Genomic DNA, 15,377 nt, shown 5'->3' with positions numbered 1-15,377 from the left:
ACATGCCTACAGAAAACATGTAAAATGTAAATGTACAGTTCAATAATGTGTCACAAAATGACCACTATGTAACCACTAGTCTAGTCAAGAAAATGAAATCACCCGCAGCCAGGGGCGGCTCTCCATCCACCTCTTACTGAGGATAAGCACTGTGACTACCATCACTGCAGTCCAGGGTTCTTCAGGTTTGGACTGTTATCAAGAGAATAACTCAACGTGGACTCCCTGGTGTCTGCTTTATCTTGCTTTATCTATCTATCTATCTATCTATCTATCTATCTATCTATCTATCTATCTATCTATCTATCTATCTACCTATACCTATCGAGATTCACCTGTGTTTTTAGTGGAATAGGTATTCATTTACTTTTCCTTTTCTGTGTGGTGTTCAACCCTAGTAATATGTCACCAGTTGTCCACTTTGATGTGGGTGTACACCTGGAATTTTTAGGTTGTGGCTATCACAGATGATGATACCTTGAGTAATTATGGCTCTGTTTCTTGATTCACATGGGACCTGGTCTCTGTTGAGAAGTTTGCTAGTAGTGTGCATCTCTTCCATTTTCAATTATAGGCCCTGGGACTCCTGGGACCTGTAGTCTTTGTGGCTGTACTTCCTGCCATTTTATAGTTGGCAACAAACAAGTAAGTAAAAATTAGAAAATATATTCTCTGCTAGAGTGAGAAATATGAATGTTTATCTCACTAGGGTAGCAAATGCATCTTTGTTAATTCATATAACAAAATTTAATCTCAATTTTAGTTGTGGTCAGAAACAATTTCTGTTTCTATTTTAAGTGTGTAAATATACAGTGCACACACATATGACACCTATATTTTTATTAAATATTGTTTGTACATGTCAGAATACTGAAGAATGCAGATTTTGGAGTCAGACTAAGGTGTAGTTCCGGCTCTGCCACTGCATCATGATCTTTAACATATTACTTGACTGTCTATCAAATGAAAATGAAACGTATACTAATTTATGGATCTATTATCAGAATCAGATAAAATAAGTACTTCAAAGAAGGCCTAGCACACGAGCAAGTATTTAATATATGCTGTTGGCTATTGTGATACATGCACATCACAATGATTGTTGTGGGCTATGTGTATTTAATGCTGGATTACTCCTATGGTGGTAATTTGCAGATGAAGGACATGTGTGCCAAGTTCATTATCTCTGTTCTTTGCCCACGTCACTTGTATTAGTAAAGAGGTCATTGGGATTCAGACTCTAGTCTTCCTCATTCAAAGTCCATTCTTGATGTCTATGCGATATTGTTTTATTTAAAGAGAATATCTTGAGCAGCAAATACAGGTACAAGTTTCGACTTCCACAAGTTTCTCAGAAAAAAATAAATGATTTAACATTTTTTTCAGAAGCTTAATAAAACAGTCAAAATGAGCTAATCCCAGGTCTGTATATTGTGTAACATAATTAATAGTCTGTTTATTTTATACAATTAAATAGCATATCTAAAAACTTATGTATCAAATAAAATTCATGGAAAACTTTAGCCTGAGTCAAGGTAGATAGCAGTGTCCGAAATCTGGGAATCAATAGTGAGATGCTATTTTGGGACCATGGAGAGCAACCCTAACCTCTACTCCTTTCTTGAACAAACAGGTATTTGCAACTCTCCATGCTTGGGTCATGTTAAGGTCAAGTTTAAGCATTTGTTTTTGTTCTTAATCAAGAATGCAGATGGAATGATAATAAAGATTTAATGGAATGAAGTATTTTTAAAATATTTTTTAAAATATTTTTTTGAAATAACAGTATTGCCTGCTAATACTGTTAACCAGTGAATTAGTCCAAGGATAATAGATTCCTTGCACAGCTGGAGCTAGAAGAAATTGACATAATTTAAATATAAATTATGCACATATATATTTTATATATACATGTAATTTATCTCCAGATTGGTTTCTAATAAAATAATGAGAAAAATAAAAATTTTCATCACTAGAGAAATAAACAGATATTAGAATATGAATGAACTACATTCTTAGCTTTAAAAAATGATCATGATACATTTAAGGTAAAAATCACTGGCAGAATAATATAGTATGCTTAATATCACTTATGGAAAAGAAAATACATGTAAACATATAAATATCTGTCAAGCAGAGTCAAAATCTTAACATACATACATCAGAATCTTTCAACTACAGCTGTATCTGGAGAGGCACAATAACAACCCGGCTAATATTAATTGTTTTATTTTAATAAGAAACACTGTTTATATACTAATATTGTTGATTCATTATAACATGTATAGCTTTTATTTGTTTGTTTGTTTTGCAATTACCAATCCACCATTGAAGCAAAACTTATTCACATATATCTTGGAGGACCTGGCAATAGACTTTTGTGGATGAAGAGACTGAAGAAGATGGTTGTTCAGATTACCTTTCCAGAAATACATGTCACTAGAATTCATAACTAACAGTTAATATTAAATATTGGATTTTGAATAAAGTAAAACTAGAAAATATCACATACTTTTCAAAAATATGTTACACTCATACTTAAATATATATGTACATTTTTAATCTAATTTTACATGAAAAAGCACTCTATAAAGTACCAGCGAGACAATTCATCTAATTTGTGTTTATATTTCATTAATATACTGCTAAATGTAAACTTTCAAAATAAAGTATAAGTAAGTTATTTTCGAGTAAGTCATGAATAGGGTTATGGACCTATTGCAGCAGTACAGTAAATAGAAATCCCCGGGTGAGGGGTTTTAGCAGGACTAAAGAGCACCTAGTTCAAGTCTGGAGACAAATTATGTCAACGAGGGGAACCTGAGCAACCGGAGCTCTGAAGTCAGTGTAAGCATGGGTGGAGAGAAGGCAAGCAACAGAAGTAATTGGAAAAATATTCTCCTCTTTCCCCATTCCTGGTTTTCAAGAAAATCCGTATCGTCATAGCATTTCATAAACTTCTAAAAAAGCAAAATATAATACACATATAGAAAACAGAAAATGTAACTGTACAATTCAGTGATTTATCAAAAAAGACCACCTATGTAAATGCCAGTCAGGTAAAAAATAAATGGAAATTGCCAGCACCTAGAAGAAGCTCCTCTTGGCTCCCTCTTTCTAAAGTCAACCATTGTTACTTCTCTCAATTTAGCCATTTCCAGTTTTGGATGATTATTAATACAACAGTATACATTTCTTGATGTCTAGGTTATTTAGCTCATGATCTATTTGTGACATTCAGCTATGTTGCTGTGTTTAACTGTGGTTCATTCATTTTCTTGAATTCTAATATTCCATTGTGTAACATGTGACCATTTATCCTCTCCATTGATGGACATTTGGTGGTAGCATTTCATCCTGTGTTTCATGGTGCACATGGACATGCATTTTTAATATGAATATTGATAGAAATACATATCTCCTTCACTGTCAGTTTTTTTTTAAATTCAGTATTTCAGGTTAGAATGGAATGTGGAAGAGATCCAATTAGAAAAGTAGCTTGATTTTGACTGTTGCAAAGTTCATAATATCAATTATGATTGGTTATTAATTGTATCCTAATGCATAACACTGGTAAGATTTTTAAATTAAATTTATTGAGGTGACATTGGTTAATAAAATTATATAGGTTTCAAGTGTACAATTCAATAATACACCATATGTATAGATATCGGATGTACCTTTTTTTGTACATTCTTGTTTTCATAATAGCCTTATGTATTTTCTATAATGAAAACATGTTCTTATTCACAGCTTCACACAGGATGTTTGTTTCTCAGCCTCCTCAGTCTGGCTGATCAGAAACAGAAGCTCTTCTCTCCTTAACCTGGAATCTCTCCATTCTCCTTGTCTCATTCATCAAGTGGGGTCAGCTGGACATCCAGGTAGGATACTCTCAGTACATTCCAGAAGTGTAGTGCTTGTGAAGACCAGCCTTTAAGGGGCCTGCTAGCTTTTCTATAAAATAAGTGGTTGAGAAGAACTGACAACCTGTTTAAAGATTGTGACTTGTTGGTGATCATAATGGTTGTTTCAGTAAATGTAACACTTGTGGCTGGAACATCCCAAGGCCTCACCTTGGCCAGACTTTGACACTGGACCAAGGCTGGAAGTGGGAGAACATTAAGACATCTGTGTGTCTGTGCTGGAGAAAGTGCTAAACTGTGAATCAGGAGGCCTAAGAGGTGGTTGGTCTTTTAACAGGTATATGATCATGGGCATAAATCCTTTTCACGTATCAGTGATAAATCAATGACCCTTTTTTTTTCTCACCTCTCTTATTCATCATATTTATGCTTTTGTGAGTAAGATAAACAGTCGGTTCATGGTTGCTACACAAAGTACAAGAAGTGCTATGAAGAGAAGTGAAGGATAACAGGATGGCAGGTCCTTAATACAGATGCTCAATGATTTTTCCCTGAGGAAGTGACATTTGAGCTGAGCCCAGGGGAAAGTGTGGAGGAGATCCTGTGGGTGTGTAAATGCTGCATTCTTTCACAGTCACATGTGTGGTGTGTGTGGGGACAGCAAGAAGTGAGATTGGCTCATGAGGGCCAACTAGAAGAGGGATAAAATCACTGTCAGAGAGGTAGTGGGAGGGGAGGTCACACAGAGCCATGACAGCCATAATAAGACTGGATTTTATTCTATGTGTAACAGAAAACACTGAAGTTAAGTAAGCTGAAGAGTCACAGGATTTGAATTCCAAAGATATAACAATAAGGAAAGTAGGTGCTGGTTTTTGAATTCTTACTGGGGTCTAGGCACTTTGCTCAGACTTTCTATGGTTGATCACATTCACATATTGAAATGCTGCAGAAATTTTGTAAAGGTTAATGCATTATTGAGCCTCCATTTCCTGCCCAAATGTCTGTCTCTCATCTCTGAACCCCATTTCTCTGTTTCAGGTGAACACAGAGAAGTGTGAACTGTAACAGTCTAGTTCATTGATTTGTTTTTAGTATTCACACAAAAAGCACAGGAAAATTTGGACTGGGGATAGTAAATAAGTCATTCTCCCTGGACTCAGGTGGTTCTAATACATTTTTGACCTCTTCCCAGTATTTTAGTCAATTAGATCTACCTACAGGAGTATTATAATAGTACAATGCACAAAATAGTATTTTTTGCAAATTCACTGTTGAATTGGCTATTTTACTTAAAACTTATGTAAACTTAGTTTCATTCAAGGTTGGAAGAGGAACCCATAAAAATGGTAATCAATTTTAAGATACAAGTAATTGTTATTAATATAAACAGTGTGTTGTTTATTTTTATCTGGTGTATTATAGACTCTTAATTAGAAATGATTAATTTTTGACATTTGAACCATATTCAGGAATGAATGTCCAGTGACATAGATGAAGATTATTGATTATAAGCATTTTACTAACTTAATCATTAAGCATAGCATGGGTTTTTATGAGGTCTAGAACTGGATATTGTTTAGAAAAACTAATTAATGGCCACAAGAATGAATGATAGAACTAAGCACAGTGGAGATGCCTATAATGCTTGTGTTTGAGATTTAAATCATTTCACACTTTATCATGCTATTAATTAACATCAGCATATTTATCTCAGAATGCTTGCATAGACATCTCAGAATGAACAACTCTTTCATTACATAGGATTAATTGCTAGCTAACATATGCCTTAAATTGCTGCTAATTATTCAGGCTGACATCATTTTTTTTTAAGAAAGTCAATTAAAAAAAAAAGAAAGTCAATTAACAGGTAGTTATAGTAAATTTTTTTCCATGTGGAATGAGGAAAACTTTTATTTTATTGAGATTACCGAATGCTCTTTTTCCACCTTCAGTGGCAGCCTGCCCCAACTTCTAAATATGCAGTGTTTTCTCAGTTTAGTGTGTACATGTCTTATGAAAGATGGCATAGATACATGGCACAGTGCTGAAGAAGAGAGAGTTTGGAGTCAGATTGCCTGGGTCCAATCACTGTTCTGACACTTAATAGAATTTAGGTTTTAAGCAGATCACTTCATTTCCTGTAAAGTGGAGATGTTAATAGAACTTTAATGGGTTCTCTGTGAGAATTAATACTTTGAAGAAGACCTAGAAAGTAGTAAAAGTCCAAAATCTGTTAATTACTATTCTGACATACTTAATTGACTGAGTTATTATGAAACATGTACATTCAATCTCTTAACTTTTTTTTTTTTTAAAATAAGTCTTATTATTACAAGTTTCAGAGAGGTTAACATCTCTGTATCTTGCATATGTCATGTAATCTTAGTGAGATCACTGGGATTCACACTCAGGTATTGCTCCATCTAAGGCTCATAGTCCTCACCTCTAATCAACACTCTTTTCCTTAAATATGACATCTTGAGCAGGAAGATGGGTACACATGTCTTCATCTTCACCAGCTTCTGAGAAAAAAAGTCTTCAACTGTCAAAAAAATAAAAGGACTGCAGCAAATACCTAATATCAGCTTTGTAAACTGTATAACATAACTCAGTTCTGTTTATTCTACAAAATGATTAATATTGTAAATACATGTATAATTAAAAGACAGAGAAACAAATCCATCTTGGATGAAGGTAGACAGTGTTTATTGGTCTCCCACACGTTGGAGAATCAAGACAGCATTGGCATTTGAGGACCACGGACAGCAGCCACTCCTATGTAACCGTGTACCTGCAGGTTCCCTTGCCTCAGTAATCTTCTGGTGACCATTTACCATTCATGATCTAGTTCAAGAAAGCAGGCACATTTTTTTGCCTGAAATTCCTGATTTTTTTTCTTGTTTCATTAGCAGGTGGCCTTCTGGGGACTAATCACTGGACTTGAGGTGCTGTGATCACAGAGTTTGCTGATGGAGCAGAAAACCATTTCTCTTCCAATGACTATGCGAAGATGATCTGTGGGGAGCACTGTCTCTACTTTGCCATCATTCTCTTTTTTTTGTTGTTCCAATGATCATCCTTGGGATTTCCCTAATGACCAAACTCATTCCCAATATATATACATGTGAGTAATGAGTATTGAACTTATGGACATAATTAAGATTTTTTAAAAAATCTGCAATTTGTGTACAAGTCTCAGATCAATGAAATCATAGCAACACAGATCACTAGGGCTAGAAGAAACCTACAATATTATCATTCATCCATTGGGCTAGAAGAAACCTAAGGAAGGAAGGAAGAGAGAGAGAGAGTTATTTCTGGTTAAGAAGGAAATTTACAGCATTTGTTTGGGTACTAGGAAAGAACAATTATTTTGCCTAAGAGATTGGAAATATTTCATAGCAGATATGTCATCTGGTTAAGACCTCTTTGAGGATGAGTAGGATTCTACACGTAGAAGAAACAGGCATAGAAATGAAAAATATACCCTGACATTGACCAGGAGAAAGCACAACAGGATGATGAGATGAACTGTTGTGCCTTTAAGATTGAGAAAACTACTTAATATGGATAATGTCCACGGTGGTGAGGACATGCAGAATGCTTCCTTTCCAAAATTATTGGTAAATATTTGAGTTTATAAAATTTGTGCGAGGATAGGTTTTTAAAACCCTCCTACACTATGAGTTTCTTCCCACTCATGGTTGTCTATCAGGTAGAAATACTTGGGTCAGTGTGAACATTTCTGCAAATGTTTTTATGTTTGTTAATTCACTATGAGATATGAACTTTCCAAATTGACTTATAGCTTCAACAATGACTTGAGAAAAGCCTTTGAAAGCACTGTGGACCTAACCTAGCAGTACAAGAAATAAACAGCTAAGAAGGAGAGAATGTAGGCAGAACTGGAATGGAACTAGTCCAAGTGAGGATAGGAATGCAAGGGGCCCCAATAAGAGAGATTTCACAGGCAAGTAGATTTAGGATAAGAAATGCTATGATTAAGACTTTTAAGAAGCTATGACTACGAATCGTCGTGATAGGGAGAAAGCATATGCTTGTTATGTCTACAATGCATAGATGAGCCAATTTACAAATTCTAGTGAAATAAATCTGTAGAAGAACTACATAAACCAAATATTGGGCTCATGGATCATATGATAGATTATAAATTAATAAACCCATTGGCACTAGGAACAATTTTTTTAGATAGTTCTGGGCTGATAGTTCTTCATTGTGTCCACATATCATATTTCAATATTATTGAACCAATGGCAGACAAAGCATGGAAGTCTGAATTATATTGACCAAAAAATTAATTTTATAGAACTTAACCACTTTAAACTATCTTTAGGAAAGGATATCAATTGCTAATGGACCTCATAGCAATGATTTATTATTAATGTAGAATAAATCAAATGATCCAAAGAGGGTGGGTCCAGAAATAGAGCTTAGAAGAACTCAGAAGACATCTAAGAGTTTAAAATTGTGAATTCCAGATAAATTGAAAATAATAATAATGAAGCTAATATCAATTAGGCGGTAGAGGCAATGACTGAGTCAATGCGTGTAGTTAGTTAACTCTTCAAATGTTTTACAATTTTAAATCCTGGTGTAGGATATTTTCTCAAATTACTTAGAATTTTCAATAATTTTCAGAAAGATTAAAGAGAGAAATAACTTCAAATGTTTAGTGTGTTTCAGAGATTGGGAGTGGTAAGAAATATATTTTCTGTGATCTATAGACTCTCACGGTGCTAAATGTTTAAAACCATGCAATAAAAATGGTACCATTGTATTATTTGCCCATCATTCATGTACTTGTGTATGGCCTTAGGTTAGCTGTACCACTTGTTCTTCAAACAGCAGAGAGGACAAATCTATGTAGACACAGAAGTGAAAAAACAGGAAGCTGAGGATGGTGTTAAAAATGTAGTTTCTGGTTCACGTTTGGTTTTCATGAAGGTGCTCTTCGTATCTGGCTTGATTTAGGCTCCTTAAACCCCATCTAATTCAGTTTCTGAAAAGCTGTCAGGTTTATGGCACTCTGCAATCCTAAAATCTTACCTTCTCACCAACCGAGACCACCTGTTGCCTTTGAAATTTATGTATTTATCTGCCTGCACATTGGTCAGTTAATCCATCTGTTTATCTGTGGAATTCCACACTGTCCTATTTCCGGTCACATAGTAAGTGTGACACAAATCAGTGTTGACTGTGGTTAAGCATCTAGCTCTAACTTCTTCTCCAATCTTGTTTCTAACTGGTCTCCCTAATACATACTCTGTTCCATCTGGGGATGTTTCCTTACTTTGCTTCTGACATACCAAGCTCCTACACTAATCTTCCCACTTCTCCAAGGCCCTCCTCCAGAAAACAGTCTAGTATACAAAACTTAGTTCTAATCACCATTTTATGAAAATTTCTCCCACAGCCAATCAATGGCTCTGTGTTTTCCTGATACTTTGAAAAACTATTGAGAATGTTCACCAGTTCAAGATATGTGTTTTGAACTGTATTCCGATTGTTTAGTTTTCATTTTTCTTTGTTTCTTTTGTTTTGTTTCTTGCTCTCCCAATTGGAGAAAGGGTCAGTGTCATCTACTCCTGTGGGTTTTTCAGGTCAGTGCCCCTGAGGCTGGCCTGAACTCTTTGTATATTAGGATTAATTTTTGTCTGGTTTTGGTAGTAAGAGCACACATTCTTATAGAATTAATTGAAATGTAGCTGCTTATGTCCATCTATTGAAATGTTTTAGTAATATTAGAATGATAATCTCCTTGAAATATTGGCTTACAGTTTTTCTTAACCACTGATTAAATTTATATAATGGCTATTGAAATAGTTAGGGTTTTCATTTCTTAATGAGTAAGTTTGGAAGGATTACATTTTTTTTTCTGAAATTGTGTCAGTTTGTACATTTTCAAATGCATTGGCATAAATTTGTTCAGTATATGGTATTCTTTTTGTTTTTTATCTCTGTTGCCTTGTAGCTATATCTTCCTTTAAGTACGAAGAAAAGTTGATGTAATTTCACTATTTTTCTTGAAGAATCTCACCAAAGATTTGTCCATTACACTTTTTAAATAGAACCAATTTTTGCTTAGAGAGTTACCATTATTATTATTATTACTTATTATATTTTCTTTTTCATTATCTTCTCACATGTACACCCTTCTAGTTACATTATTCAGTTTTAATGTCTTCTTTTCTAATTTAAATTAACTTCATTAATGTTCAGCCATTCTGTAGTTTAAAAATGATTAAATAAGGCTATATATTTCTGTCACTGTTTTGCTTCATCTCACAGTTTTTATTTGCATAGTTATTATCATTTATTACTAGGTATTGCCTAATTTTAATGATGATTTTTTAGACATTTGATTTTAGAAGTATATTCTAAATTTTCTATTACTGACATTCATGGCCTGGTTAATGATTCTTTTCTCATTTTTGTCATTCTGTCTATGAAACAGATTTTAAGCTATTAAATTGTTGGATAAAGGGTGAGTGCTGATGCAGTTTTACTAGATATTGTCAAATTCCTCTCCAGAGGTACTGATTGATGCTTTCCTGAAGCAAAAATGTGTGCACAGCCACACTACCATAGCAGATGTGAAACTTTTGTAATTTTACCACTGATAGGTGTGACGTGGTACCTAGGTGTGCCGTTTTTTTTTTTAAGCTCCAATGGTATCACAATGTAATTTTAATATAATATTTTTTTGACTGAGGTTAAAAGCCATTTGTCTTTTTTTTAAACTGTATTTTCATGTTGAATAAACTTAATTATTTATTAAATGTGTGGAATCCAGCCTGTTGAATGGATTGCTGGTAGCCCTCTTCCTTTTTTAGTAATTTCTTATATATTGAGTACATAAAAACCTATAATAGGTGCATAAGGTTTTCAGTTTGTTAATTATTTTTATATATCTCTGTCTTGGAGTTTTTTTTGATACTTAGAAGGGATTTTGACTACTTGTTACAGTGATCTACTGCATTGACCAGAAACAGCCAGAGTCATTTGAAATAGAGTTTATTTTTTCTGTTTTATAATAGTTTAGTTATACATATTTCTTTTCTCAGGTGTTTCTAAGGAAACTCATGAATGTCCCAGGATGGCTTATGACTTAACGTGCTGTTTGCAAAAGAAGGATCCGAAGGTGATGATGAATGGGCTGCAATCTCTGAGGAGACTTCGAGGGACCACCGACCCACGCTCCTCCTCCCGGGGGTCTTCTCTTGGGCTCTGACCCTTGGCCTGTTATCTGACCACTGAGCACCTTTCCTAAGTGCTGAATAATTCCTTTGAGTCTATCTTGCATAGGTTTATTTTGTCCTTTGCTGTAGCAAAAATGAGATTAATGGTGGACACTTTTATCTGAGATGACTGTACACCAGAAATGTTGCTTTTTATCCTTCCTCTGTGTAAATATTTGATAACTTGAAACAGCAATGAAATGACACTATATGTGTATGTAAACTCATAATGTTGTCTATTTTTTTTTGTTAGCTCTTCAAGAAGATTGTCTTGCTTTACACTTGTTCTCTGCATTTTCCAGAGATTTCCATTTGAAAGGAATGCCTCTTTCAACTGTGCCTCATCCAGCAAACTCTTCACCTACAAGTTCATTTGTTTTTCTTTAAATCGTATTTTCTCCTCCCTGATTTCAAATTTGGAATGCAAGACTTTCCTAACAGGAAGGAGTGAGTGTGGCTTTGAAATTCTTATTTAATATTTATAATGTATCTAATGAACCAATATAGATACATTATTGTTGTCCATCGTTTACATTAATGTTCACTCTGTGTGTTAAACAAGTCTTGGATTTCAATAATGGGTAATATCACAGATCACTATTACAATGTAACATCAGGTTTTTTTTTCTGACCTAAAATGCTCCTGTTTCCCTTGTTAACCCCTCTCCCTTTTTTCCTGAGCTCCTGGCAATCACTTATCTTTCACTGTTTCTGTCATTTGACTTTTTCCAGAATGTTATCTTGTTGGGAAAAAAGAATGTGTAGCTTTCACAGACTGACTTCTTTAACTTAGTAATGTACATTCAAGGTTCCTTCACATTTTTCACAGATATTTTTCAAATTTTAAACCACTGTAAAATATTTCATTTAATGAATTCATCGAAAGTCATTTATTCATTCATGTGTCAAAGGACATTTTAGATATTTCCAGTTTTGTGCTGTTGTGAATAAATCTACCATCAGCTTTCCTGTGTATGGACATAATTTTTCAACTCACCTAGATAAACACCTAGGCACACAGTTGCAAGGCTGTGCTGTAAAACTGTGTTTTCCTTTACAAGAATGTGGCAGAATGTGCTAGTGAAACCATCTGTGCCTGAAATTTTGTTATTTTGTTATTTTGGAGGTTATTAATTATTGATTCCATTCATTTAATTGATATACATAAAGACAAGGATTATTTATTCCATATTGATTGAGTTTGGTAGCTTCTGCCTTTCAAGAAATTGATTTGTTTCATCTGAGTTATGGAATTTGCAGGCATAAGTTGCCCAAAATATTCTTTTCATAAATTTTAGTGTCCACGCAATCCTGAGTGATGATTCCTCTCTGATCTAAGACGTTAGAAATAGGTTCATCGTTGCTTTTTTTTTTTACCCTCTTGGTAGCCTGACTGGAGGTTTAGCTATTTTTTGGTCTCTTCAAAGCTTTTGATTTATGTTGATTTTCATTGTTGATGTTCTGTGTTCAGTACCATTCATTTCTGCAATAATTTTTAATACTTAGTTTTTTCCTACTTGCTTTATATTATACTATACAATTTCTCTAGTTTACTATGGTGGAAGCATAGCACAGTCCGTCATGAAAACTGGGACTGCCTTCTTAGAGGAACAAGGTAACACAGGCATGGTTTTCTGGTCACACTTACAGAAGCTGAAGGCTGACAGGGGGTCCTGTAGAAATGAGAGCCACTCTTCATTGCAGAGTTGAAGTGATCGAGGCCCTGGGGAGGAGCACAGAGATGAGGACAGAATGAGTCTTAAGATCAGGCTTTATTTATCCTGCCGGGAGCAGCAGGGTCCAGAGTTCTCACCTCGACTCTCAATTCTCCACTTTCTGTTCCCACGGCCACCTCAACATCATTACTGCCCTTGTAACTCTCAGACTGCTTTGCGGATTTTGAAGACTCCACTGGAGCACATCTACATGTGATTTATTTCCTCTTTCTGTTCTTTTCATTCTTTCTATCTGTTAGCTCTTCTTTGTGACTCTTCCTCAGAGATTCCTTCTCTTTTTTTAATGATTCTCATCCTAATGGGTTTGGTCTCATCCAGGTGCTTGAGATCTTGGAACCATCTGTGTTTGTAACATTTCCTTCCACTTCTCCACGTCCTCTCTCCTAAGATCACCCTGGCTTCTGACCCCCTCCTGCACCACTGTATCATCTCGAGCCTGCTGAGTGGCCTGGGCAGGGAACTGGGCTGGGAGTCAGAAGGGCTGGGCCCACCCTGCTGGAGGGGCCCTATGAGGTCTGGTTCTGCCTTGGGCACCCCGCCCCCCACATGATGGCTCTGGATATGCCTATTTGTTCCCTTCCCTGCAGCTTTCTAGAAATTCCCTTGGAGGCATTTTAGGGGAAGGAGCAGAAGAAGCAATTTAGGTCGAAGAAGGACCGGAAGAAAAACTGTGACTTGGAATGCTTGAGATGGAAAGATTAAGGCAATAAATGTGCATGTTCTTCATTGCTTCCTACCTTTAGCGAAGGAGGGGTCGTTTTGAAAGTGACCAAACTGAGTAGAGCTCTAGAGTGGCTTCTATTGCATGGACATACAAGGGATCAAGAAGATGGTAAAAACCAGTGCAGGAAAATGAAAGATGTCCTGAGAACATCTTTCTGAGAGGGGATACTCAGGCCATGGGAGCTTCTAAGGTTGTTGGACCCATCAGTCCGCTGCCTCCTTAATCTGGAGGAGAGGGCTGTCGGTTCCTGTAAAGCCACAGTGGGAGTAATTTTAGGGTGTGAAGTTCATATTGTAATCTCTGTGAAGAGGCCACCAGGATTTATTTGCTGCCTGGCCCTCCAGGACAGAGCTGTGCCCTACCAAACTCTTCAAGATCAACAGGGAGCATCCCTTAGCTGGAGATTAAGCACTGGGTCCCTTATCCTTGGGTATGATGAGATAGTGTGGGGTGGCCTGACCTCTCTGACCTCAGACTTTCTGAGAAAAGGGAGAGCAGCATGGAAGAGCCCTGGGGCAGTTCCTCATGCAAGCAAGGCAGCACACCTAGCTCAGCTCTGTAAGACTCTGAGCGCTTAGTAGTCCTAGAGTCAAGTAAGGGACACTGCAGGGTCCCTTCCAGGCTGGGGACCCCTCAGCATCAATGGAGCCCTGGGGAGGGATGGGGCTAAGATTCTATAGGCTGACATACATATAAATAAAACAAATGACAAAAATGTTTAAGGAAACTCAATGCAATGCTTATCTGAGAAACAGTATGGGGTAGCATTACAAATTGCTTATGTTTCCTTTCCTTCCCAAATTTGTAAATAAATATAATTGCTTTAATTACATTTTTAACCGAGTGTCCTTAATCTTTTGATATTGGAACACATTAAGCCATAAAACTTATTTTATTTATTACCACAGCATCATGGTTTCTCAAATGCAAGGCACAGGCAAAGCATCAGGATGTTAGGAAAAATAAAGATGATTAGGAGAAAAGGTTAATGCTCCAGGTCTCTGTCCATTTTTAATGTTCTGGTCTCATGATGGGTCATATTCAGTGTTAGGTTGAGGGGAGAGGTCACCACTCCCACTTGTGTCATCAAACCTCCTGCGCCTCACAGGCCTCAGGGCAGAGAGACTCGGCCTTTTCACCCTGGAGTCCCAGAGTCCTCCCTTTGTCTGCATCAGTCTCCCTCTCCAGGCACAAGTCACCTGAAGGTGGCAGGCCAAGTGCCCTAGTTCAGTTGGTCCTGTACAACATTGTAGACACTCAGGGTGAGAGACAACACCCCCAGCCGAGAGCACACCACGCCTCCCTGTCCTGTTAACTGGGCCACTGGGGAAGCCAGAGCCGGTGGTCACTTCTGTGGGGTGTGAGGAGCCTTCTGGGTCCTGCGCATGCTCACCTGGGAGCTGTCCTCCATCTGTCTCTGGACCTCCCCATGGCTTCCAGAAACCATGTTCTCCTTGCAGCTCTGGTTTCAATATCTGTGCAGTTTGAGACCTGGGGCCTCAGCCTGAGTCTCAGAGGAGAAGGAGTTTGCACAGTGTCAGGAAGCTCCAGTCAGTCCAAGGAAGAGGGGCCTCCTCCCTGCTCCTCCCCTCAGCCTCAGCTCTGTTACAGGAGGGTGAATTAGTGTCTCTATTGCATAGATTTAGAAGTGGATTTAGATATATATTTTACGTTTACTTTTGAAGATTTTTCCATGAAACGACTTATCTACTACAGGTTTCATTTTAAATGTTTTTATGTAAAATAAAGCATGTAAATAGAAAAGAAGCCTGAACAAATTAGGACTCAA

Source organism: Pteropus medius, unplaced genomic scaffold, assembly GCF_902729225.1.
Source record: "Pteropus medius unplaced genomic scaffold, Ma_sr-lr_union100, whole genome shotgun sequence".
NCBI classification, from domain to species: domain Eukaryota; kingdom Metazoa; phylum Chordata; class Mammalia; order Chiroptera; family Pteropodidae; genus Pteropus; species Pteropus medius.
This window is presented reverse-complemented; position numbering follows the sequence as displayed.